Here is a 25,808-nt window from a genome sequence, read left to right on the forward strand (position 1 = left end):
ACATAAAAAAAAGTGAAAAGATAAAATCATATCATAGCGTAACATATAATATGTGGTTACACCGAAAACCACTAAATATCCCAAGGATCCAGTGGGGGTTGATAATTACGACAAAAACACCACGTGATGGGTGTTCTCAATCCCCTATTGGATATACACTTACAAGATTTCAACCTTGAATCAATATAAGCCAATATTTGTATTATACATTGCTTTTATGCTTCTTTGGTGCCTTGTCAGGTCAGTTGTCACTTGTCTTTTGAGCACCTATCATAAAGGAGATCCAGTAAGAGGACAAGATTCCAGGAGGATATCCATGTATACATATTGGCTTATATTGATTCAAGATTGAAATCTTGTAAGTCTACTACTGTCTTATATAACTGAGGTAGTATCAGTACAAAGTAACATGATAGTATAATGTGGGCAGCGTGTCTTGAATTTGGTTCCAAGTCACCCTAACAAAATAATAACATTAGTTTAGCCATTTATTTTTTATTTTGATAAAATGTACATACGAGGACAAACTTTTAAGAGCTAATTTCTCTTGTGGTTACTCGTTAACAATTCATATGAATGTGTACACATCTAACAACAAGATCAACCTAGGGGGGAATTCAATCGGCTTCTGCACTATCACCGTTGATAACAGTAATTTGAACCCGGACGTCTGCTCGCTGCTCCCTGAGCAAAACAAACAGCGTTAAAACTTACCGCACTAGCGGTAATAATGTGCAGTATTACCGTAGTAACAGTAATAGTGCACAGGCCGTGTTACTTTCAAACATCTCCACCTTTTCAAACCCACAGTTTCGTAAATATACCCCAATGTGTGTGGTGGTCCCGCCAGCCCCTGGATCACTCACCCCCTCCTGGGTCCTCCACTGCTGGGGGAGAACCTTGGCTGGCATAGAAATTACAGGTAAAATACAGACTTGATATACTAAAGATTGAGATGTTTTGGAGAAAGTATAGCAGGCAAAATAATAAAGATGCTGTAATATTAATGGTGAAAGAAATAACTTCTTTATAACAACCCTTCACTCTCAAATATACAAAAAAAATAAATCTGCTTTCAGTATGTTGTTTACATCACATTATGTATTGGTTACAAAATATTCAAATATATATTACAAAGCTCAGCTGTCTGTAGTATGTAACAGCGCACACAAATGTCTGATAACGTCCATTTACAATATCAGGTTATATATTCCACTTGCTGGTCCTCATCATAACAAGTGACAACACAACTATCACTCTTCGCGTTAAATTCATCAGGTGGGATAATAACATGAAGTTCAGGAGTAGAAATAAAATAATTAAACTGTTTTTATTATGTTTCTTGTGTACTCCTTCGTTAATATCGCTTGATGAACGGATACTTTAAAGAAGAAAACACATAACAGTCCGCACCAGAACGTGTCCTTTTACCCTCTGGAGCGCAGCTCTGGGAGAAGTAAGTCACAAGCACTATGTGAACTGTCCGGTAAACAGATGAGCTTTCAGCAGGGTCCTGCAGTTAGAGACCATACATGACAGACAGACATTCTGTGAAGATTTCCAGGGGCAGCATTCAAGAAGGGTCGCAGTCCTGAGAGCAGAGGTAACCTAGGAAAAATAAAGCGTCAACGTGAGCAGAGGGTGGGTACGTACAGATTGTGATAATAGATATAACAGGTGGAAATGGATTGGCCAGCTCTAAATACTTTTGCAATGAAAAGATAATTAAAATGGAAAACAAGATGATTTCAGTAGCAGAACAGTAATTAATGATGGAGAGTAGGGAGGTTATTCCTGCAGCGACTATTTGAATGGACTGTAGGGTACCAAGATATCATTACAGCAAGATGGAGGTTGCAGCAGTCTGGATGGTATGTAACAAAAATTGCTTTGTAGTACAAGAAAAAATGCATTTGTAGCTGTACAAAAGGACTCACCGTCCACACATTCAGTGCCCAGTGGGGGCTTATATATACCCAGTAACCCCCACCTGACCCAGGCCCCTTAAGGAAACATGAAGCTGCCCCAACACTAACAAGTAGCCATTCCAACTTGCTAAACCTATCTTCCAGCACCGTGCACTACAGAGCACTGTGAAGCAGTGACGGCCATTCCTGCAATCACTACCTGGGAACATCTGTAGCGTCTATACCTAGGTCCCGCAGAGTTACCCAGCATTGTGAAGGGGGGGGGGGGCACTTAATCTAAACTGAAGGCCTAACAGGAGAGAAGAGTATAGAGCAGGAGGAGTGTCGGTGAACTTCTAGGATGTCTTAAATGGCCCTTTCGCCTGTTCCCTACAATATACTACAGTGGTTCCTGGTATCCCCAATTAATGCCTGAAGTATACCAAAACTTAAAGTTATGGATAAGTGAGAAGGCTGAAGTACGCCACCTAAAAACAGTGCATTGAAATCTGGATGTATTGTTATTTTTGTGAGATAATTGAGGTGTCTTATGTACAGTTTGTGACAAAAGCAATTATATTAATGGCCTGTAATGATAATATCATCTAACTAAACTCTGACTAGATACAGTTAAAAAAAGAAAACCCCAACATCTATGGCAACAATGATCTCTGTATTATTATCTCATTCACTGCTAAGGATCTACTCCTCTTTCAAATAAAAGGCGCCTCTTTCATTTTGAAGTAAGAGAGGTGTCAGGATTGAGGCAGCGGGGCCTGTGAGGTAAAAGCTGGTGGGCAGCAGTGAGACACGATTGTGGGCAGGAGGCCTGTCAGGGAAAAGATCATGTAATACGTGTCATGGGGAATATCTGAGAAAAGTTAGCAAGTGTTGTCAGGTTATTGTTGTTTGAGGAGGGGCCGTGTGTGGAAGAGACTTCTCCTTCACATGCCCCCTCTGCCCACATGCTTTAGTCACACATGGCCCCTCTCTGCCCAGCACCTTTAGTCACACATGTCCCCTCTCTGCCCAGCACCTTTAGTCACACATGTCCCCTCTCTGCCCAGCACCTTTAGTCACACATGTCCCCCTCTCTGCCCAGCACCTTTAGTCACACATGTCCCCTCTCTGCCCAGCACCTTTAGTCACACATGTCCCCTCTCTGCCCAGCACCTTTAGTCACACATGTTCCCTCTCTGCCCAGCACCTTTAGTCACACATGTCCCCTCTGCCCAGCACCTTTAGTCACACATGTCAACTCTCTGCCCAGCACCTTTAGTCACACATGTCCCCTCTCTGCCCAGCACCTTTAGTCACACATGTCCCCTCTCTGCCCAGCACCTTTAGTCACACATGTCCCCTCTCTGCCCAGCACCTTTAGTCACACATGTCCCCTCTCTGCCCAGCACCTTTAGTCACACATGTCCCCTCTCTGCCCAGCACCTTTAGTCACACATGTCCCCTCTCTGCCCAGCACCTTTAGTCACACATGTCCCCTCTCTGCCCAGCACCTTTAGTCACACATGTCCCCTCTCTGCCCAGCACCTTTAGTCACACATGTCCCCTCTCTGCCCAGCACCTTTAGTCACACATGTCCCCTCTCTGCCCAGCACCTTTAGTCACACATGTCCCCTCTGCCCAGCACCTTTAGTCACACATGTCCCCTCTCTGCCCAGCACCTTTAGTCACACATGTCCCCTCCCCATCACATCACTACTTCTTACCTTTCCTCCACTACACAGGAACAGGAAGTTATCCAGCAGCAGCTCCTGCACTGTGTACCATGTGACTACAGCAGTCACATGACCTCGTGATGTCACAGAATTATCTGAAAGTGATTTAGCTTCTAACAGCTAGTAATGAACGTAGCATATAGCTGACTAGCAGCAATGTTATCACTAGAGTAAAATACATTATTACTGCATTGTCCTTAATGTAGAACAGCGGCGGCCATTTTCCCTTAGTCTCCCAGACATAATACAGCTGATACAGTTATGTACCAGTGACGTTCCAGAGGGGGCGTGGTCACATACTCTTGCAGGAGCCATTTTACAACCTGGAGAGCAGCTTTAACTCATTCATATATAACAACAACATCCAGGACCTGTACAAGGCTGAGGTAATATCTTCTAACAATATATTATTATTATGCTGAGAGCAGAGATATGAAGGATTATTATACAGAGGAGTCTGTATAGGGAGACATTACAGCTCATATAAAATGCTGTTTATAATGGGAGATTATTATTATATAGAGGAGAGGGATGTTGTAATTACTATATATGCAGAGGGATGTGACAGCTCCCAGCACACACACTGTTTATAATGGGTGATTATTATTATTATTATTATTATTATTATTATATAAAGGATAATAATCTATATAGTGATATATAAAGAGTAATAAGACAGTTCCCAGCACACGCACTGTTTATAATGGATGAATATTATAGAAAGGATAATAATCTATATAGTGATATATAACAAGGAATAAAACAGGTCCCAGCACACACACTGTGAGCTGTAAAGAAGTAAAAAATTAGTAGGTACAAAGCGTCCCATCCAATCCCGTTTTCAATGTATCATAGTAGAGCGGGTGGGTCCCAATCCTGTTGAGAAAATGGTCTGGTCACTACACTTGCATAATGTGAGTCTGTAAAAGTCTAGGTTGCACGGTCTAATCACGTCGTGCAGGTTCCCTGTTTGTTGGAAAGTCAAGGGTTTCTTAGATTGAGTAAGGAACTGCCCCACCGTTCTAACCCCCGCGTCATTCTAGATAGTGAATAGCTAGGCAGCCTCTCCATTCTAAAAACTAGGGTTCCCAAATAGAGGAAGATGGATAGATAAGTAAGGTTTTAGTTTCAATGTATGTATGATGTGCCACAATTTTCTAGTGGACATAAAATGGTGGTTGTCAAGAACTGTCGCTGATACCTTGTGGTCATGTAGATGTAGGAAAGCAGTCAATTTTAGGCCAGGGAGGAAATTTTGTTCTGGTGAGGTATCCGCATAGGTGTCAGACCCTTGTATCAAATCCCTCCGGTACTGAAGTTGAGCAGCCTGATTATAGAGTTCTATATTGGCCAAATGAAATCCAGCATTAGTCCTGGGTTGTTAAAGTTTCAATAGCCCAATTCTTGATTTTTTTCCCCCCAAATGAAGTTTTGAAATACTGTACAAGTCTAGGGGAGGATTTCATCTTAAGTAAATTTGCTCTACCCATTAAGTAAAGACAAAGATGACCCCAGCCCTCAACCTCGTTACTAGGTTCCCAACAACTTTCGAGATATGATGTTGATAGAAGAGACCAAGGTTCTTAGAAAGTTCTATACCTAGATATGGGATAGTGCTTTACGCCAATTTAATTGCTATGTTTCTAGCCAAGTAGCGTCAGGTAAAGCAAGGATCAGGTATAATGCCAGGGATTTATCAAATGGACAGCTTGATAAATACAACACGGACGCCCCGAAATACAGTATGTAGGTCTCAAGCATAGGATCAAGTACTAGGTTGAAGAGTAAGGGTGACATGGGGCAGCCCTAACGTGTACCCCTCGTCATGGGTGCCGCCTCTCCAATCAGGCCATTGATTAGTAGAGAGGTGGTTGGGCAAGAATAGAAAAAGCTTATGGCCCTGAGTCATTAAGGCAGCATACAGAGCGCATCGTGCAGTTGTTCTCAACGTTACGTAAATCATCTCTGCGTACTCCTGGAGTCGGCAAGGAGCGGATCTCAGGATATGTGTGGTGATGACTATGGGCGTAGGGTCACTCTGCTGTACTAGACCAGACACTGCAGGATGCGTACAATATATATGTGGAATATGAAATCTCAAAAGAACCGTAGACCGTCGTAACTGTCATTTGCGTTGGCATACGCAGCGGACTTGCTTTTGTTGACGGCCGAGTGTCCTCGTTCTGGGCATGCGCAGAAGGGAAATGCGTATGATACACACAAATAACAGAGATACGTTCCTTAATGACTCAGGCCCTATCAGAGTAGTGAAATCCTCTCTGAATGCCCCACGTTTGTGTACCTCATACATATAGGGCCAGGATACTGCATCAAACGCCTTATTGGCGTCCAGGCTAAGTAGTATATTCTTGGAAGGATATTGTAAGGACGAGGAGGCCACCGCCGCGATGGCTTATACATATTTCAATCACCGAGTGATGGGAAAATGGACTGTAAACGAGTGGCCATGATTTTAGCCAGCAGCTTAATATCCAAATTAAGTAGTGTGATAGGGCCATAGGAGGCCATGGATTGTGCGTCTTTTCCTCAGTTTCAATATTAGCGTAGTGAATGCTTTATTAAAATTAGGAATGGATTTTGATTTTTAAATTAATGCAACCCCAACGGGTCTGTGCTAGGTTATGTTTTACTCACTGGAGTTGTACGATTTACTACACTGTTCAAACTGCTGAAATACCAACTCTGATTAAAATGAGTTACAGATTTTGCTATATTTTTAGTTGTAAGTTTTACGATTATAGAATGTTTCCACTTTCCTGGACTTTTTAAATGTGCAAAATGGACAAGAAGGGCTAGTTTTACAAATCCAACCCCTGTCCTACATGTAAGTGTTTCCTATATGGACTGTCTAGTAGAATGTATCTAGCACTTACTTCTCCTATTATCTTCCGTAGGTTGGCCATTCTGAGTCCTCTGTCTACTACAAGAACCCACTTTAAACTTGTCTTTAAAGGTGAACCCACTGAAGGTTTGGGTGATAGGTGAGCCCACTGAGCTGCAGTAGATGTAAATGCTATATACACTCTACTTTCATGTATATATGAAACAGTTACATATAGGATATTGGTTGTATTTGTAAAATATACTATTATTGTATTGTAGTTAACTCCTAAAAATTCCAAATACATGGAGCTTCATTTATCTTTTTATCCAATTCATTTCACAGGATTACACCGTAGTAATAAAGAGATTTGGTGGGCCACCCTCAAGTGTGTCAGGAGTATTGAGCAGGACCAAGAGTCCCATCACGGTTCCTCCACCTCACTCACTGATATATGAGGGAAACAATGACTAGAAGATCCTGGAACTGATCAACAAGATCATTCCGCTGGTGACTGGAGAGGTGACTGCTGGGAATGTGACATAATACAGTAACACCAGGGGATGTGTCTGCGTGATGAATGTATCATTGGGTGTATTAGGTTCCTATAAAGTGTTGGGATGTCACTGTCTATTTATCCATGCAGGAGTGGACGTATTTAAGATTGCAGAAGAGTCTTTTCAAAGACGTAATGATGGAGAATCACTGGATTCTCAAATCACTGGGTAAGAGGAGATTTTCATTTATTGTAGGGGAGAGAACAGTTTTGAAGGCCACCTAGATACACATCATCTGAGAATCACATATAAACAATGTATTCACTCAGTGTATGTTTCCTACAGATGGATCCAGTAACACAAATACCACAGAGAGATGTCCGTGTTCTCTTTATTCACAGGATTGTACAGAGGAAAATCACAGTATTCCACAGGTAGGTGACATTTTAGGGTCTCGCCAAATACCAAAGTGAATTTCCCAATATATGATCTGTAAAAAAAATACTTGTGTGGATCATATACACTGACATTCCTCTGTCTCATCACAAATTATTAAATCAGTTATTATTAAATATATTTGTATTGTTTTGTGGGCTGTTTAGGATGACGTCATGACTGGTATTAAATTAGAATTTATAGAGGGAAGGAAAGAGACGTATGTGAGGGGTGATCAGCAGTGTAAGGAGGAGGAAATCAGCATAGGTGAGTAATAAACACTTATTACAGACAAGAGTCACATATTCTCCTTGTATAAACAATGTAATCAGTCACTGTGTGTTTCCTACAGATGGATCCAGTAACAGAAATACCCCAGAGAGATATCTCCGTCCTCTTTATTCACAGGAGTTTCAGGTAGATGACATTTTAGGGTCTTGCCAAATACCTAAATGCCAAAGTGATTTTATTATATTATCTGTAAAAAAACAGCGTGGATCTTATACTCTCATATTCTTCTGTTTCATCTCACATTATTAAATCAGATATTATTTAATATAATATTCTTAAAGGGGTCGTGTCCTGGACATACATGGAGTACAAGTATGCTTGCTACGTTCTCCATCCTAAAATTCCTGCATTTATCCTCAATTTTGAGTTTGCTGGTTTATTTGGACTCTGTCTAGTCCTGGAGCTTACTTACCCCTCTTGGCATCCTCTGGGGTACTTCTCCTGATCCGCGGCTGCCGCGCTGCTCTTCGAGACCCCAGCCTGGTGTGCGGAGGCTGCTATCTGAGCGGACCCGTTGCAGCCTGACTCCTTGGTGGACAGCGCTTCTGCCTCTCCGTGCTGCCGGCGCTGACTGTTGGTGCGGACACCCCAGGGACCCCTGCTGTGGTGAGACAGATCACCATACTTACCCATCACTGTCAGGTCGTCGGGTGCCGACACTTGCTCAGGCTCTTCCCTTTACTGTGTGCGACTCGAGTACATGACAATGCTGTAGACTATACCCCTCTGCCCTGGGAGCTGGGGATGGACATTTTCTGTTCCTGTCCTGTAATCTGGGCTGACGTCTTGGTGGTGCCCTATTTTCCACCATAGAGAGCGGCGATTTGTCCTCATGCTGCACAGTTCTGTTGCTCCAAGTCAGCCTTCCATCCTGAGATACAGATTGGATCCCCAACAGCTGGGCCTCAGGCTCTGAGTGCATGCAGGTACCTCACACAGTGGCTGTAATTTGACTTATGCTATCTTGCCTGTTTGTGCTGTGATAACATCCTGGCACTTGACATCTAATATATATTACTCCTGTGGGATAGTCATTAGCTTATTTATTGAACCTCATTCCCATATCTGGATTATCCAGTTTGCCTTTTAGAAGTGGAGTCTATACTATCTTGACTCTGTTCTATGATCCTGCCTTGGGTACTTTCATGGTAAGACTTTCATACAAGTGTTTATCAATGAAATACAACACTATTATTATACCCATTCCTCTATATTGGGATGTATTTTCCTCGTTATATGATCATGCTGCTCTGGCCGGATGGCTTGACCGGTTTGCCTATTCCTCTACACCCACTGACAGTTCTGGAGAAACTCCATTATGTGTGCCCTCCCAAACTACCACTGTTCCTAATGCACCAACCTCACCTACTTACCCTGAGGTCACATTGCAGCAGCTTCTACAGGCTATTGGCAGATCTGAAAATGGGCGTCGGAGAACATTGGGGCGGTGCTGGCCGACCTTTCCCTTTTCAGACATGATATGCAACAAATCCAATAGTGAGTGGCTGAAGCGGAGACTCTAGAAGATGCTACAGCACCTATGAAGGGTCAAATTGATAATTTGGAAGCTCAGATGTTGGCATGTAAGCAGACGCTTTCTTATAGTGAGGGGAGTCTCTGAGTCAATAATACTGGTTTTGTGGGGCTACCTGAATAAGAGGAGGGGCCTGGTACTGAATGTTTCTTGGAGAAATGGTTAATTCAAGCTTTTGGGAAGGATTCCTTTACGGCTCAGTTCGCAGTGGAGCAAGCTCATCGCATCCCTTCTTAGGCAGCTCCACCCGGGGCACCTCCCTGTGCCCTTATAGCCAAAATCTTACATTAGAAAGACTGATACAACTCTGCGACCATTCCCCTCTTATATTGTCTGTAGACTTTGCCATTACCAGGGGGTCAATCTTTCTGGAACCTGAACCCTTTTAGTTACCTTTAATGGGCAAGGGACCTGATCTGGTTGCCTTGTGGGAAGAGGTCTTTGTGGATAATGCAGAAACAGTCCAGCCCCCTCTTGCCTTTGGCAACTGCCTAAGAACTGTGCCCCTAAATCTCCGTACTCTCACCAGTACTGAGGGTTGCAGTTACCCCTGGCAATCGCCTAAGAACTATTTCCCTAAAATCTCTAGACTCTCACCGGCACTATGGGTTGTAGTTACCCTTGGCTACTGCCTACGTTCAGTTTCATCATCTTTACCTATCACTGTAAGTTCCGTTCCTTTCCGGACAAGTACCGGTACAGAAACCATTGTGGATCAGGGGACTTCTCTATCAACTGTTCCTTATTTATTCCAGTGGCAATGAGTGATATATCAGTCTTGACACCATCCACTCGGTGTCTCACTGGACTTGCTCCTACTCTACGGCCTCTGTAACTCTATTCCTGGGTTCTCCCCAGCCAGTGGACATCTCACAACCCTCTGTCTGCAGCCAAGTCTGTCCCAACAGTGAACACCGGACTTTCGGAGCAGACTCCGGGTTTTGCTGTACTGGCTGGAGGGGTTCCTTACAGTTAGCACTTCTGCCTCACAGCACAGGGGTCATGAGTTTGATTCCCAACCATGACCTTATCTGTGTGGAGTTTGTATGTTCTCCCCATGTTTGCGTGGGTTTCCGTCGGGTGCTCTGGTTTCCTCCCACACTCCATAAACATACTGGTAGGTTAATTGGCTGCTATTAAACTGCGCTTAGTCTCTCTTGGTCTGTGTGTGTATGTTAGGGAATTTAGATTGTAAGCTCCAATGGGGCAGGGACTGATGTGAGTGAGTTCTCTGTGCAGTGGCGTTATATAAATAAATAGATGATGATGATGATCAGGGGTGCCCATGAGTCCATGGGGACCCATGCCATCTGATATATACTGTATTATTGTCAGTCTTGATATTATTCTGTATGTTTTTGTATACCTGCATAAGTGTTGGAAATTTACTAATCTTTGATGTAATGTGTCACACCCGGTGATTTATATCTATCACGTTTATTCAGAAATAATTATTTTCTTTATGTTCTGTTTTGAAATACCAATAAAAAAACTTGACTAAAAAATTATCATTCTTTTGTGGGCTATTTAGGATGACGTCCTGACTGATATTAAAATAAAAATTATAGAGGGAGAGGAAGAGACGTATGTGAGGGGTGATCAGCAGTGTAAGGAGGAGGAAATCCCTACAGATATCGGCACAGGTGAGTAATAAAATGTATTACAGTAAAGAGTCATATATTTTGTTTATTGAGTCATTAAAAGAATTCCAATTATGACTGCATCTAAGCAATGTGCTTGATAATGTGCTTTTATAATTGTAATGAAGTGTTCGTCAATTGCAAATTGAAATTAAGCAGCTGAACAACTCGCTCATAGTTTAAAAATTTTGGGTATTGTAATCTGCAGCTCAATGTCCTTCCTTACATTTATTTTACTTTCAGCAGATGGATGTAAACGCAAGAATATCTTGGGGGAGCAACTGATTTTATCTACAGATTTTGAAATGGAAGATAACAACATTACTCAAGATTCTACAGGAGAGAACCCAATTACCCTAAATATATATCCAATACTTTACAGTGGAGATACATTATCTGAACTCTCTAATCATGAGGAATGTAATCCTGATAACATAGATATTGTTACACATAGTACAGCTCATACAGATGATACATTATTTCCATGTTCTGAGGGTGGGAAAAGCTGTACAGTTAAATTATCTCTTCATAAACATCAGAAAGTCACATAGCTGAGAACCCTTTTACATGTTCTGAGTGTGGGAAATGTTTTGTATATAAATCAAATCTTGTTGAACATCGGAGATCTCACACAGATGAGACACAATTTCCATGTTCTGAGTGTGAGAAATGTTTTGTACAGAAATCAAAACTTGTTGAACATCAGAGAACTCACACAGGCGAGAAACCATTTCCGTGTTCTGAGTGTGGGAAATGTTTTGCACATAAATCAAAACTTGTTGAACATCAGAGAACTCACACAGGCGAGAAACCATTCCCATGTTCTGAGTGTGGGAAATGTTTTGTATACAAATCAAATTTTGTTGAACATCAGAGAACTCACACAGGTGAGAAACCATTTCCATGTTCTGAGTGTGGGAAATGTTTTTCACAGAAATCAAAACTTGTCAAACATCAGAGAATTCACACCGGTGAGAGACCATTTCCATGTTCTGAATGTGGGAAATGTTTTGCACAGAAATCAAAACACATTGAACATCAGAGAATTCACAGGGGAAAAACCGTTTCCGTGTTCTGAGTGTGGGAAGGGTTTTGCACAGAAGTCAAACCTTGTCAAACATCACAGAACTCACACAGGTGAGAAACCATTTCCATGTTCTGAGTGTGGAAAATGTTTTCCATGGAACTCAAAACTTATCAAACATCAGAGAACTCATGCAGGTGAGAAAACATTCCCATGTTCTGAGTTTGGGAAATGTTTCGGATAGAAATCAAATCCTTTTGAGCATCAGATAACTCACACAAATGACAAACCATTTCCATGTTCTGAGTAATGAAAATGGTTTACAAATAAATCAGGTCTTGTGTCACGGGCACTAGGAGGCTTTACCCAGTATCACCCGCTGATGGTCTTATCAGAGCAGTAGAGTTGGTATATGATACTCTGATGGCAGGGTGATAATGGAACTGGAAACAGCAGATGGTTAGAGAATGCTCAGAAAGTCTATGACTAGCAGCACTGGTAAACAATGGGTAACTGAACATGAGGATCTGGATGGACAAGGCACGTGAGGGTAGTCAGTGGTCTGCGCACGGCAAGTTGTACCACTGCTATAGTGAGAAGAATGTCCAGGAGTAATAAGGAGGTGGAAGTCAGCAGTCTGCGTATAGCAAGTTGTACCGCTGTCTGTAGTGAAGGAATGGCATCCAGGTGAAGGTAACGGGGAAGTCAGTGGTCTGCGAGTAGCAAGTTGTACCACTGCTTATGTGAGAGGATATATGCAACTGGTGACACAGGGAAACAGGAATCAGTGGTCTGCCTCTAGCAAGTTGTACCACTGAATATATATGTGAGGAAGGACACGAGGAGATAAATGCTATGCAGAGTCTACACGGGTACACTGAACTTGATCCCACGTTGAACTGCACACAATGATAATAATGAATGAACAGCACTGCACAGATAAACAAAGTCACTCAAATAGTCCAGCAAAAGGAAACACAGTCAATAATAGCAATAGTCTTAGAGGATGGAAACTCCGGAGGAGAACAACTCAGTCCAGATGGATATGCAATACACCAGCACAGTCAATGAGAAGTATGCATACCGTGGTTCAGATGAGCAGGCTGTTAGAGATAGCTGCAGGGATACCTGAGCGGCCGGGAACAGACGAGGTGAGAAGTCCTTGCAGAATGGAAGCGGCAGGTAGGTGCAGCGCACTGTAGGTAGGCCAGCAAGGATGACAAATACTCAGGAAGCAGTAGTATATTGAATAGAACAGCAGGAGACCACGGGAGAGTTGAAGCGATGTAGCAAAGCTGGAAGCCGAGGAGCGTAGACTCGATGCAACAGGCAAGTTGACACAAATGGACACACTGTAGAAGCAGTAGGCAGCGGGTCAGCTGACGGCAGGTAGAATGCAGACTGGAGCGCTGAGACGAGCCGACTCTGTAGACACGCTGAAGTAGCTAACAGGAATCAGCTGCTGGAGTCACGATGAAACACAGGAGAGTTTGCAGTAATCTGTAACTGTAGATACACGGAGGCAGCGGATAGGAATCAGCTGCTGGAGTCACTAGGAACACGAGGAATAGAAGTGGTCTGGAAAACACAAACGGCAAACAGGAATCAGCATAAGCTGAACACACGAGCAGGCACTGGAACACCTTCAGAGACTCATGAGGAATGAGACTCCAAGATCAGGCAACGTGGTATTGACCACAGGTGCTTAATATAGGGAGTGTTGCCTGATCAGCCAATTAAGTTAAAGGAACAGAACTGAAGGTTAAAAGGGACTGCACATGCGCAGTACCTCATAATAATGGACGGACACGGTTCCTAGCTACCTTAGAAGTAGCACTCACAGTCCGGTGAGTGACAAAGTCTCTGTAACATAAATGTCAAAAACGTGATGGAATTTGGTAAAGGTAACACAGGACTTTAATTACCTGTCTAAAACCAGCTGTATTAATAGCGGATATTGGAAGGACATTGAATACTAGCGTAGTCACCATGGCGTCTGTGATCCGCTTTGCGACTGGGTGACAGCTTTCATACTTGCTTCCTCTTGCAAAGGATTGTTTAAGAGTCAATTGTTGTAAACTACTAGTAGTCTTCTTCTTGGTCTACTTCTGGGATGAAGAAGCAACAGCAGCAGTGGGACTAACACTCAAGAATTCTTCAGAGTAATCCTGGATAGGGGAGAAGTCATCTAGCCTTAGCAACTTGGATGCAGAAATAACTCTGGTCACTAGTGAGGATATTGATGAGGACGGTGTTGTCAGTGTGGCTTTACAAACGTTACAAATAGCTGGACATTCTGTTGTCAGTATTGGGTAAAAATAATTGCACACATAATAGGTGGATTTTTTGGCCTTATGCCCAGGCATGACAATGGCCTTCTTATCACTGGCAAGGACTGCTTCCACTGGTGCAGGACTTACACAAACAACATCATCCTCATTAGCGCCATCGTCAGCTACAAAAATATCCCCCTCATCTTGTTCCAAATACAAAGTGGTATCCTACTTTTGTGTATCATTGGGTACACTAAGAGGCATAAATAACACTGACAACCTGTTTGAAAAACTAAGGGATGTCTTTGCAACATGGCTTATCCTGCTTGGACTCTCCTGAGGTTATGTAATTTGTGACAATGCCTCCAATATTGAGAGCATTACAGCAGGGAGTATTCCATCACATTCCCTGTTTTGCTAACACAATCAACTTGGTGGTACCGAGCTTTATAAAAAAAATGACAGTAACATGCAGGAGATGCTGTCTGTGTCCAGAAATAAGTCGGGTCATTTTCGGCATTCTGCAACAGCATGTAGGAGATTGTAGCTGCTGCAAGAAGAATCGAATCTGAGGGGGGATGTACTTTAGTCCAGCGCAGTGGAGAATACTTTCCGTGTTGTGCACGGTGCTGAAACCACTCTAAGTAGTCACCTGTGAAGTGAGTTCATACACTGTAAGCTTGAGTCAATTATTCCCCTAATTAGAGAAATTGAATGAGGAGATGAAACTAAGCAACTATGTAGGACTAGATCAACTACTTTATTCGCTTCGCCAGGATCTGAGAGTTATCAACATTTTGAAATCGGATCACTACATTTTGGCAACTGTGCGTGATACTAGGTTTAAGAGCTATCTATGTCTTCTCTTTCTTTCCAGCTGACCCAGATCTCAAGAGATGCAATGAGCTCCTGGTCAGCAAGCTGACAGCTCAAGTGGTACATGACATGATGACTCATCTTCCCTCAGTTTCTTTGGCAACTGCTGCTAGGAAAAAATATAGCTTTTCCAAGACACAAAGTGGTGATGCAAATGAGTCAGCACAACATTTTGACATTTGGTCTGGTCTAAAAGAATTGCCCAAAAATCGTGACAGCTCTGTCGTAAAATGAACTACAAGTTCCACTGGGAAGGCCATCACTGGTAATTACATAAAAGTTCAGAGACTTCTGTAATGGTGGCTTCTGATAGCCCTATTATTAAAATTTCTGTTTCAGCACTGAACACTGCCACCTCTCCTGTTTCTGTGTGAGCTATGGCACAGTAGAACAGGGGCGGGCTGGCCCGGGGGGCAGGGGGGCAACGGCCCCCCGGGCCGCTGGGTCAGGCAGATATTAGGGCCGGGGGGTAGGCCGCCCGGCCGCCCCCCCGGATGCAAAAAACATAGTTTTCCCCCCGTGGCCGCATCTGATGACATCAGATGCGGCCGTGTCAGCACACAGGCGGCCGCATCACATGACAGGGGATGCGGCCGCGTCATCAATGACGCGGCCGCATCCCCTGTCATATGATGCGTCCGCCTGTGTGCCCCCCGGCCATCCCTCTCCCAGCCCGCTCCTGCAGTAGAATGTCACTGGAGACTTTGAAGAACACTGCCACACCTCCTCTTTCTGTTCTAGATATGACGCTGCCCAACTGCACTGGAGACTGCCAACAACCCTGCTACCCCTTCTGTGTCTCTCTGTGAAATGGCGCTGGATCTCCGTGGAGGGCGGTATTTATAGAATACAAAACTGGTGAGGTCTGATAACGCGACAATGACGTTTTGCCTCGTTTTCAGTTCCAAGGGCGCGCGAAAGTACCGAGCTGGCTCGGCTCAGTACTCGGATCGGCTATGTTTGGGTGGGCTTGGATTTCCAAAAACGGAGCCTGATCATCTTTAGTACAAATATATAAGTTAGTTTTAGATCTCCTTCAACACATCAAAATCAAACTGAAGATAAAGCAGCTGTCGCTATGTTCAATGCAAACTTCTCCTCGTTAGGTTCTCAAACCAATGGCTTCGAAGCAAAAATGGATGCAGTATGTCACAACCAAGAGTCAGGAGCTGACATCCCTGCGTTCATCATCATCATCATCACGGATCTTGCACCAGGAGTGAAGAAGCCGCAACATGAAATACACTTACGGTACTTCGGCTAAGCTATCCTCAGGCGCCGGCTGGGAGAGGGAAGCCCGGGGGGCACACAGGCGGCCGCATCACATGACAGGGGATGCGGCCGCGTCATTGATGTGGCCAGGAATTAGATGAGAAATAACGAGGGTTGTATGTGGGAGCATCTTTACGTCTACTAAAAGCGTTTGTAAACGGTATGTGTTTTTTTTCTTTTTTGCAATTTGCCGTGGCGTACTACAGGTCACAGAAGGCCCTGGATGCCAGGTTATGCCTGTATTTGTAGTACTACAAGCACCATCATACCCAACCACTTTGGAACTAGTAGTGCAACGTGTCAAAATGCTTACATCGCTTTCATTTTTTTACTACCCTACGCCCACTGCAGCAGGGGGGCTTTGGGAAGAGATTCCTATTTATTTATATAGCGCCGCTGAATCTATAGCGCTGTACAGTTTACAGTCTAAATTCCCTAACATAGACACACAGAGAGAGAGAGAGACTAGGGTACATTTTTGATAGCAGCCAATTAACCTACCAGTATGTTTTTGGAGTGTGGGAGGAAACCAGAGCACCCGGAGGAAACCCACGCAAACACGGGGAGAACGTACAAACTCCTCACAGATAAGGCCATGGTCGGGAATTGAACTCATAACCACAGTGCTGCAAGGCAGAAGTGCTAACGACTGAGCCACAGCCTAGACTAGCAGTACTAGTGCTGATATAAAAAAAAATATTATTTCCAATTATTTGTTTAAAAAAAAAAAATATAATAATATACGCACATTGATGCTAATGACTGTCGTCTCACCCACATGATACGCTTAAAGCATATGATAATCTTCTATGTGCAATTTACATGTGATGCTGCCTTGCAGGGAGAGTGTAGATATTTTCCAGATGCAATTTATATCTACATTTTGGTGTTAATTACGTCCAACTCTACATAAGGCTCTAAGTACCTGGAATTCACCATGCACAAAAGTATTGATGAAATATCGCATTTTGCAATTAGAAGGTGCTCAATTTGGTAAGGCCCATGTGTGGTGTCTGACATGTGTCGGAATAGTGTTCAACTTTTCTTCAGTAATAGCTGAAAGAAAGGATAACTCAAATTCTGTTGTTTGGAAAAAGGACCTTTGTCAATTCTAAAATGGCCACTAGAGGGCAGCAGAGCTCTGTTGGTAGTATGTTTACTCGGTGACATAGCCGAGAAGTGTTGGTAATGAGAGTTATCCTGCAATATTCACAGAGCTGTGGCAGAAGAGTAACTATATATTGATATAAGGTCAAATTAAGCTGATTTGTAGTATTCTAAAGTGCAATTTTCAGTTAATGATCTTGTGTCTGAAACCCAGGACAAAGTTCAAACAAAAACATTTGATTTTTCACCGCTGAAGCTGCTGGCTGCTTTCTTCATTGCTCGTACAGATGTTATAGGATTTTATGTGTGTGTTTAAAAAAACATTTGGTTACTTTACTTCATTCCTGAAAAGGAAGGTTATATGTGCTGTATTATATGAAGCCTATTAACAGATGAAAGCAAATGTTTGCAAAGTTCTATTGTGCTTATGACCTGGTTCTGCGTATGTGGGTGTACGTGCGTCTGCCGTAATCCTGGAGCGCAGGCTACAGATGCAGATTGTAAATTATGTCCAAGTTTTGTTCAACTTTGCATCGGTCCCTAAGTCTCCAAGTGAAAAATGCAAAGCTACCACAGGTGCTCAATAGTAAGAATAAGTCGCCCGTATTTCAGGTTTGCAATCCCAAGATCCGTTGCCAGTTGAATTTGGGCACAGGGCTGCTCTGTCCTTCCCCTACAACACAGGCAGTGCAGGTACTTACGTACCTGTCATCGTCTCCTGACCCGCCGGCTCTTATCTGTGTTGAAAATGAGATTATTAAAAAGAAAAAAAATCTAAAATAAGACACAACTCCCTTGTTATAACCACATCTCTTTATTAAAAAATAATAAAGCCCAAAATACTTACCATCAAAACAAAACAAACCATAATATTTCAAAGGTCCTGTAGCTGTCCAAAAAAAAATAACATTCCAGGTCCTGGAGTAGTCCCAAAAAATTAAAGGGCAAAAAAAATTATAGTCCATGAAAAACCTCTTATTTTCTTCGGTCCAAAGAACCCCATATTGTATCCAAAGTGGCTTGAAAAATCTTCTGTTCTTCAGTCCAACGGACCCCAATATAAATCTACTGGAAGGCTTGGCAAAACAAGAGTCCAGTAACAAACGACCAGACTTTATCTTCTATGGAAATACATGCAACGCTGAGTGAGAAATAAACGTGAAGTCTATTTATACTGTAGGGGTTTTCCCATGACAGCATGAAAATAAAAACTATAATTCTGTTAATGTGTGACATTGTGTGAATTCACCTGCTCACCTGGTACATTGTCACCCTAGTCTGTACCGTTTGCTTTTGATGGCATTTCTCAAAATCCCAAAATCCAACACTGATCATTAAGAGACACAAAAAAAACCTCTTTACACTTTACCCAAGAAATAATATTTTATTTTAAAAAGAGAGACACAAAAGGACCATCCAATTTAAGGCATATGACGTATACATAGGAGTATGTTACGGGTAGCACAGTGGCTAAGTGGTTAGTACTTCTGTCTTACAACACAGGGGTCATGAGTTCAATTCCCAACCATGGCCTTATCTGTAAGGAGTTTGTATGTTCTCCCCGTGTTTGCGTGGGTTTCCTCCGGGTGCTCCGGTTTCCTCCCACACTCCAAAAACATACTGGTAGGTTAATTGGCTGCTAACAAATTGACCCTAGTCTGTGTGTGTGTGTATGTTAGGGAATTTAGACTGTAAGCTCCAATGGGGCAGGGACTGATGTGAGTGAGTTCTCTGTACAGCGCTGTGGAATCAGTGGCACTATATAAATAAATGGTGATGAGGATGTTACATGATCAGTAAAGATGAACTGAGATTAAGAAACTTCATTGAGAAAAACAAGACAGGCTTCAAAGGTAGTTGAAGGTGTCAGTCATGTCAATTCACACAGTGGTGTGAGAAGTTAGTTTCCTCTGTGATATCCCAGAAGGGGAAGAGTGTAGACTTTAAATCCCACCGCATATTGTCAGTTCCTTGGAACTCCATTGAATTGAAGGACTGTCCATTTCATTCTACCTTGTCCCAGGCATGGATTATACTACATAAGTGTTATATTTCTGTACTTTCATCTCTTTTTTTAACAATAATATATAGAGATGAGCGCACTCGGATTTATGAAATCCGAGCCCACCCGAACGTTGCCGATCCGAGTCGGATCCGAGACAGATCCGGGTATTGGCGCCAAATTCAAATCTGAAACTGAGGCTCTGACTCATAATCCCGTTGTCGGATCTCGCGATACTCGGATCCTATAAATTCCCCGCTAGTCGCCGCCATTTTCACTCGGGCATTGATCAGGGTAGAGGGAGGGTGTGTTAGGTGGTCCTCTGTCCTGCTATATCTCGTGCTGTTCAGTTCAGTGCTGTGCTGTGCTGTGCTGTGCTCAGTCCAGTGGTGCTGTGTCCTGTGCTCTGTCCTTCTGAGGTCAGTGGTGCTGCTGGGTCCTGTGCTGTGTCCTGTTCAGTCCAGTGGTGCTGTGTGCTTCTAAGGGCATAGTTATTTCCCCAATATTCCCCTGTGTTTAAAAAAATAAAAAAAACTAATTTAATTTTTTTTTAATTACCACAAAATTTGCACAACCAATCCTGCAGTATAAGCCCATTGGTACTGCAATATTACCAAGTTCACACATTCAGCAGTAAAAGTCCAGTGGTGCTGTGTCCTGTGCCCTGTCCTGCTGAGTTCCGTAGTGCTGCTGGGTCCTGTGCTGTGTCCTGTTCAGTCCAGTGGTGCTGTGTCCTGTGCTCTGTGCTTCTAAGGGCATAGTTATTTCCCCATTATTCCCAAGTTTTTAAAAAATAAAAAAAAAGTTATAAAAAATATTAAAATAAATTTTTTTAAAAAAAAAGTAATTATAACCAAATTTGCAAAACCAATCCAGCAGTATAAGTCCATTGGTACTGCAATATTACCAAGTTCACACATTCTGCAGTATCTTGTGCTACATATAATGGAGACCAAAAATTTGGAGGATAAAGTAGGGAAAGATCAAGACCCACTTCCTCCTAATGCTGAAGCTGCTGCCACTAGTCATGACATAGACGATGAAATGCCATCAACGTCGTCTTCCAAGCCCGATGCCCAATCTCGTAGTACCGGGCATGTAAAATCCAAAAAGCCCAAGTTAAGAAAAAGTAGCAAAAAGAGAAACTTAAAATCATCTGAGGAGAAACGTAAAGTTACCAATATGCCATTTACGACACGGAGTGGCAAGGAACGGCTTAGGCCCTGGCCCGTGTTCATGACTAGTGGTTCAGCTTCACCCACGGATCTTATCCCTCCTCCTCCCCCCCCTCCAAAAAATTGAAGAGAGTTATGCTGTCAGCAACAAAACAGCAAACAACTCTGCCTTCTAAAGAGAAATTATCACAAATCCTCAAGGCGAGTCCAAGGGTGTTGGTGGTTGTCAAGCCTGACCTTCCCATCACTGTACGGGAAGAGGTGGCTCGGGAGGGGCCTATTGATGATGTAGCTGGCGCTGTGGAGGAACTTGATGATGAGGATGGTGATGTGGTTACTGTAAATGAGGCACCAGGGGGGAAAACAGCTGATGTCCATGGGATGAAAAAGCCCATCGTCATGCCTGGTCAGAAGACCAAAAAATGCACCTCTTCGGTCTGGAGTTATTTTTATCCAAATCCAGACAACCAATGTATGGCCATATGTAGCTTATGTAAAGCTCAAATAAGCAGGGGTAAGGATCTTGCCCACCTAGGAACATCCTCCCTTATAGGTCACCTGAATAACCTTCATAGTTCAGTGGTTAGTTCAGGAACTGGGGCTAGAACCCTCATCGGTACAGGGACACCTAAATCCCGTGGTCCAGTTGGATACACACCAGCAACACCCTCCTCGTCAACTTCCTCCACAATCTCCATCAGATTCAGTCCTGCAGCTCAAGTCAGCAGCCAGACTGAGTCCTCCTCAATACGGGATTCATCCGAGGAATCCTGCAGCGGTACGCCTACTACTGCCACTGCTGCTGTTAGTTGGTCATCTTCCCAGAGGGGAAGTCGTAAGACCGCTAAGTCTTTCACAAAACAATTGACCGTCCAACAGTCGTTTGCCATGACCACAAAATACGATAGTAGTCACCCTATTGCAAAGCGTATAACTGCGGCTGTAACTGCAATGTTGGTGTTAGACGTGCGCCCGGTGTCCGCCATCAGTGGAGTGGGATTTAGAGGGTTGATGGAGGTATTGTGTCCCCGGTACCAAATCCCGTCGAGATTCCACTTCACTAGGCAGGCGATACCAAAAATGTACAGAGAAGTACGATCAAGTGTCCTCAGTGCTCTAAAAAATGCGGTTGTACCCTCTGTCCACTTAACCACGGACATGTGGACAAGTGGTTCTGGGCAAACGAAGGACTATATGACTGTTACAGCCCACTGGGTAGATGCATCCCCTTCCGCAGCAACAGCAACAGCTGCATCAGTAGCAGCAACTACAAAATGGCTGCTCGTGCAAAGGCAGGCAACATTGTGTATTACAGGCTTTAATAAGAGGCACAACGTTGACAACATATTAGAGAAACTGAGGGAAATTATCTCCCAGCGGCTTACCCCACTTAGACTCTCATGGGGATTTGTGGTGTCAGACAATGCCAGTAACATTGTGCGGGCATTAAATATGGGCAATTTCCAGCACGTCCCATTAATTTGGTGGTGCAGCATTACCTCAAGAGTGACAGGGGTGTGCAGGAGATGCTTGCGGTGGCGCGCAAAATTGCTGGACACTTTCGGCATTCAGCCAGTGCCTACCGCAGACTAGAGGCACATCAAAAAAGCATCAACCTGCCCTGCCATCACCTCAAACAAGAGGTTGTGACGCGCTGGAACTCCACCCTCTATATGCTGCAGAGGATGGAGGAGCAGCAAAAGGCCATTCAGGCCTACACAGCCACCTACGACATAGGCAAAGGAGTGGGGATGCGCCTCAGTCAAGCGCAGTGGAGACTGATTTCCGTGTTGTGCAAGGTTCTGCAGCCATTTGAACTTGCCACACGAGAAGTCAGTTCCGACACTGCCAGCTTGAGTCAGGTCATTCCCCTGATCAGGCTGTTGCAGAAGCAGCTGGAGAAAGTGAGGGAGGAGCTGGTAACCCATTGCGATTACACCAAGCATGTAGCTCTTGTGGATGTAGCCCTTCGTACGCTTTGCCAGGATCAGAGGGTGGTCACTCTTTTAAAGTCAGAGGAATACATTCTGGCCACCATGCTCGATCCTCGGTTTAAAGCGTATGTTGTGTCTCTGTTTCCGGCGGACACAAGTCTACAGCGGTGCAAAGACCTGCTGGTCAGGAGATTGTCCTCTGAAGAGGACCGTGACATGCCAACAACTCCACCCTCATTTTCTTCCACATCTATGGCTGCGAGGAAAAAGCTCAGTTTTCCCAAAAGAGGCGCTGGCGGGGATGCTGATAACATCTGGTCCGGACTGAAGGACCTGCCAACCATTGCAGACATGTCTACTCTCGCTGCATTGGATGCTGTCACAATAGAAAAAATTGTGGATGATTACTTTGCTGACACCATCCAAGTAGACATGTCAGACAGTCCATATTGTTACTGGCAGGAAAAAAAGGCAGTTTGGAAGCCCCTGTACAAACTGGCTCTATTTTACCTGAGTTGTCTCCCCTCCAGTGTGTACTCGGAAAGAGTTTTTAGTGCAGCGGGGAACCTGGTCAATGAGCGGCGAAGGAGGTTGCTTCCTCATAATGTTGAAAAAATGATGTTTATAAAAATGAATAATCAATTCCTCAATGAAGTACAGCACTGCCCTCCAGATAGAACAGAGGGACCTGTGGTTGTGGAGTCCAGCGGGGACGAATTGATAATGTGTGATGGAGGAGGAAGTACACACTGTAGGGGGAGAGGAATCAGAGGTTGAGGATGAGGACGACATCTTGCCTCAGTAGAGCCTGTTTAGTCTGTACAGGGAGAGATGAATAGCTTTTTTGGTGTGGGGGCCCAAACAAACCAATCATTTCAGCCAAAGTTGTTTGGTAGGCCCTGTCGCTGAAATGATTGGTTTGTTAAAGTGTGCATGTCCTATTTCAACAACATAAGGGTGGGTGTGAGGGCCCAAGGACAATTCCATCTTGGACCTTTTTTTTTTGCATTATATGACCAATCAACAGTCGTTTGCCATGTTCAAAAAGTAAAACCAAATTTAAACAAATTCAAGAAATTAAACCAAAAGTAAAATGCCCTGTCATAATTTAAAACAAGAGGTATTGACGTGCTCTAAAACTACTGTATTGTTGTTTATATTTTATAAACACTACACTTGAAAGCTTGAGTCTTTCAATGAAAAAGTAACTGTCCATTACACGAATATTTGCAACAGGGACACTTTTAGGGTTAAGAAAGTCAACTAATAACACTTCGACGCTGTCTGTCTTTATAAACACTACACTTGGAAGTTGGAGGAGGTATTGTGGCCCCGGCACCAAATTTACTACCGGGGCCACTCCACTGTGCAGTCCACATTTAGGTGTATCAGATATTAAACAACGGTGACAGTTGATGCCCAATTTTTTAATTATATTGTTGGCGCTGTAAAAAATTGTGTTCCGGGCACACCACACTACGCAGTCCATACCCTTTTTTGGTGGAATTCTGACCCGTGGAGGGTTTTTTTAATTATATTGTGGCCTCGGTACCAAATTGTGTACTGGGGCCACCACACTACGCAGTCAAGATAGATAGATGCGTATCATAGGATAAAGTACATTCAGTGGTGTGGGGCAAATTGAAAAATATTCAAAATGCACTGACATTATCAAAAACAAGAGGTTTTCACACGCTGAAACTCCAATATGTATATGATGGAGAGGATGGAGGAGCAGCCGTATGTGCAGTGTAATGCAGACCTGTTGAAGGTTTTTTTTATATTTTTTATTGTGGTGCCCAGTGCCCACTACTCTACGCAGTCCAGATACTATTTTTGGGTGTAATTCTGACCTGTTGAAGGTTTTCTATATATTATATTGTGGTGGCCAGTGGCCAGTCCTCTACGCAGTCCAGATACTATTTTTGGTTGTAATTCAGACCTGTTGAAGGTTTTCTATATATTTTCTATTGTGGTGCCCAGTGCCCACTACTCTACGCAGTCCAGATACTATTTTTGGGTTTAATTCAGACCTGTTGAAGGTTTTCTATATATTTTTTATTGTGGTGCCCAGTGCCCACTACTCTACGCAGTCCAGATACTATTTTTGGATGTAATTCTGACCTGTTGAAGGTTTTCTATATATTATATTGGGGTGGCCAGTGGTCAGTCCTCTATGCAGTCCAGATACTATTTTTGGGTGTAATTCTGACCTGTTGAAGGTTTTCTATATATTTTTTATTGTGGTGCCCAGTGCCCACTACTCTACGCAGTCCAGATACTATTTTTGGGTTTAATTCAGACCTGTTGAAGGTTTTCTATATATTATATTGGGGTGGCCAGTGGTCAGTCCTCTATGCAGTCCAGATACTTGTTTGGTGGAATTCAGACCAGTTGAGGGTTTTATTATTATATTGTGGGGACCACTCTATACCACACTACCACTCTATACCACTCTATTTAATACTTTAATTCTATTTAATACTTTAATTCTATTACTAATTCCCATAAAGAGGAACTGCCGCTTCTATTTAATACTTTAATTCTATTAGTAGTTACCATAAAGAGGAACAAAATAAACCAATTTTACCAAAAGTATAATATGACTTACAAACACTACACTTGAAAGATGGTGCCTTTAAATGAAAAAGTCAGTCTTCATTGCACGACTATGTGCAACAGGGACAGTTTTTTTTGTTTACAAAGTCAACCAATAACACTTCAACCCTGTCTGTCTTTAACATACTTGATGGGATCTCAATGACGAATGGTCTGTACCATGTTTGGAGGAGGTATTGTGGCCCCGGGACCAAATTGGGTACCGGGGCCACTCCACTATGCAGTCCAGATAGAGGTGTATCAGATATTAAACAACGTTGACTGTTGCTGGAAAAATTTTAAATAATATTGTGGGGAACACTACACTACGCAGTCCATAAACTTTTTGGGTGGAATTCAGACCTGTATAGGGTTTTTTAATAATATTGTGGTGACCCACTCCTCTACGCAGTCCAGGTACATTATTGGTGCGAATCATACAAGTTGATGGTTTTCTTATTATATATATTGTGGTGACCCACTCCTCTACGCAGTCCAGGTACATTATTGGTGCGAATCATACAAGTTCAGGGTTTTTAATTTATATTGTGGTGACCCACTCCTCTATGCAGTCCAGGTACATTATTGGTGCGAATCATACAAGTTGATGGTTTTCTTATTATATATATTGTGGTGACCCACTCCTCTACGCAGTCCAGGTACATAAT

General features: G+C 43.1%; 2 pseudogenes; both read left to right on the forward strand.

The window, feature by feature from the left end:
- The first annotated feature begins 6,891 nt into the window (after window positions 1-6,891).
- LOC142108627 (uncharacterized) overlaps window positions 6,892-25,808 on the forward strand; it is a 168,365-nt pseudogene continuing 149,448 nt past the window's right edge.
- Window positions 9,638-12,170, forward strand: LOC142108938 (uncharacterized; annotated as a pseudogene).

Source organism: Mixophyes fleayi, chromosome 12, assembly GCF_038048845.1.
Source record: "Mixophyes fleayi isolate aMixFle1 chromosome 12, aMixFle1.hap1, whole genome shotgun sequence".
Classification (NCBI taxonomy): domain Eukaryota; kingdom Metazoa; phylum Chordata; class Amphibia; order Anura; family Limnodynastidae; genus Mixophyes; species Mixophyes fleayi.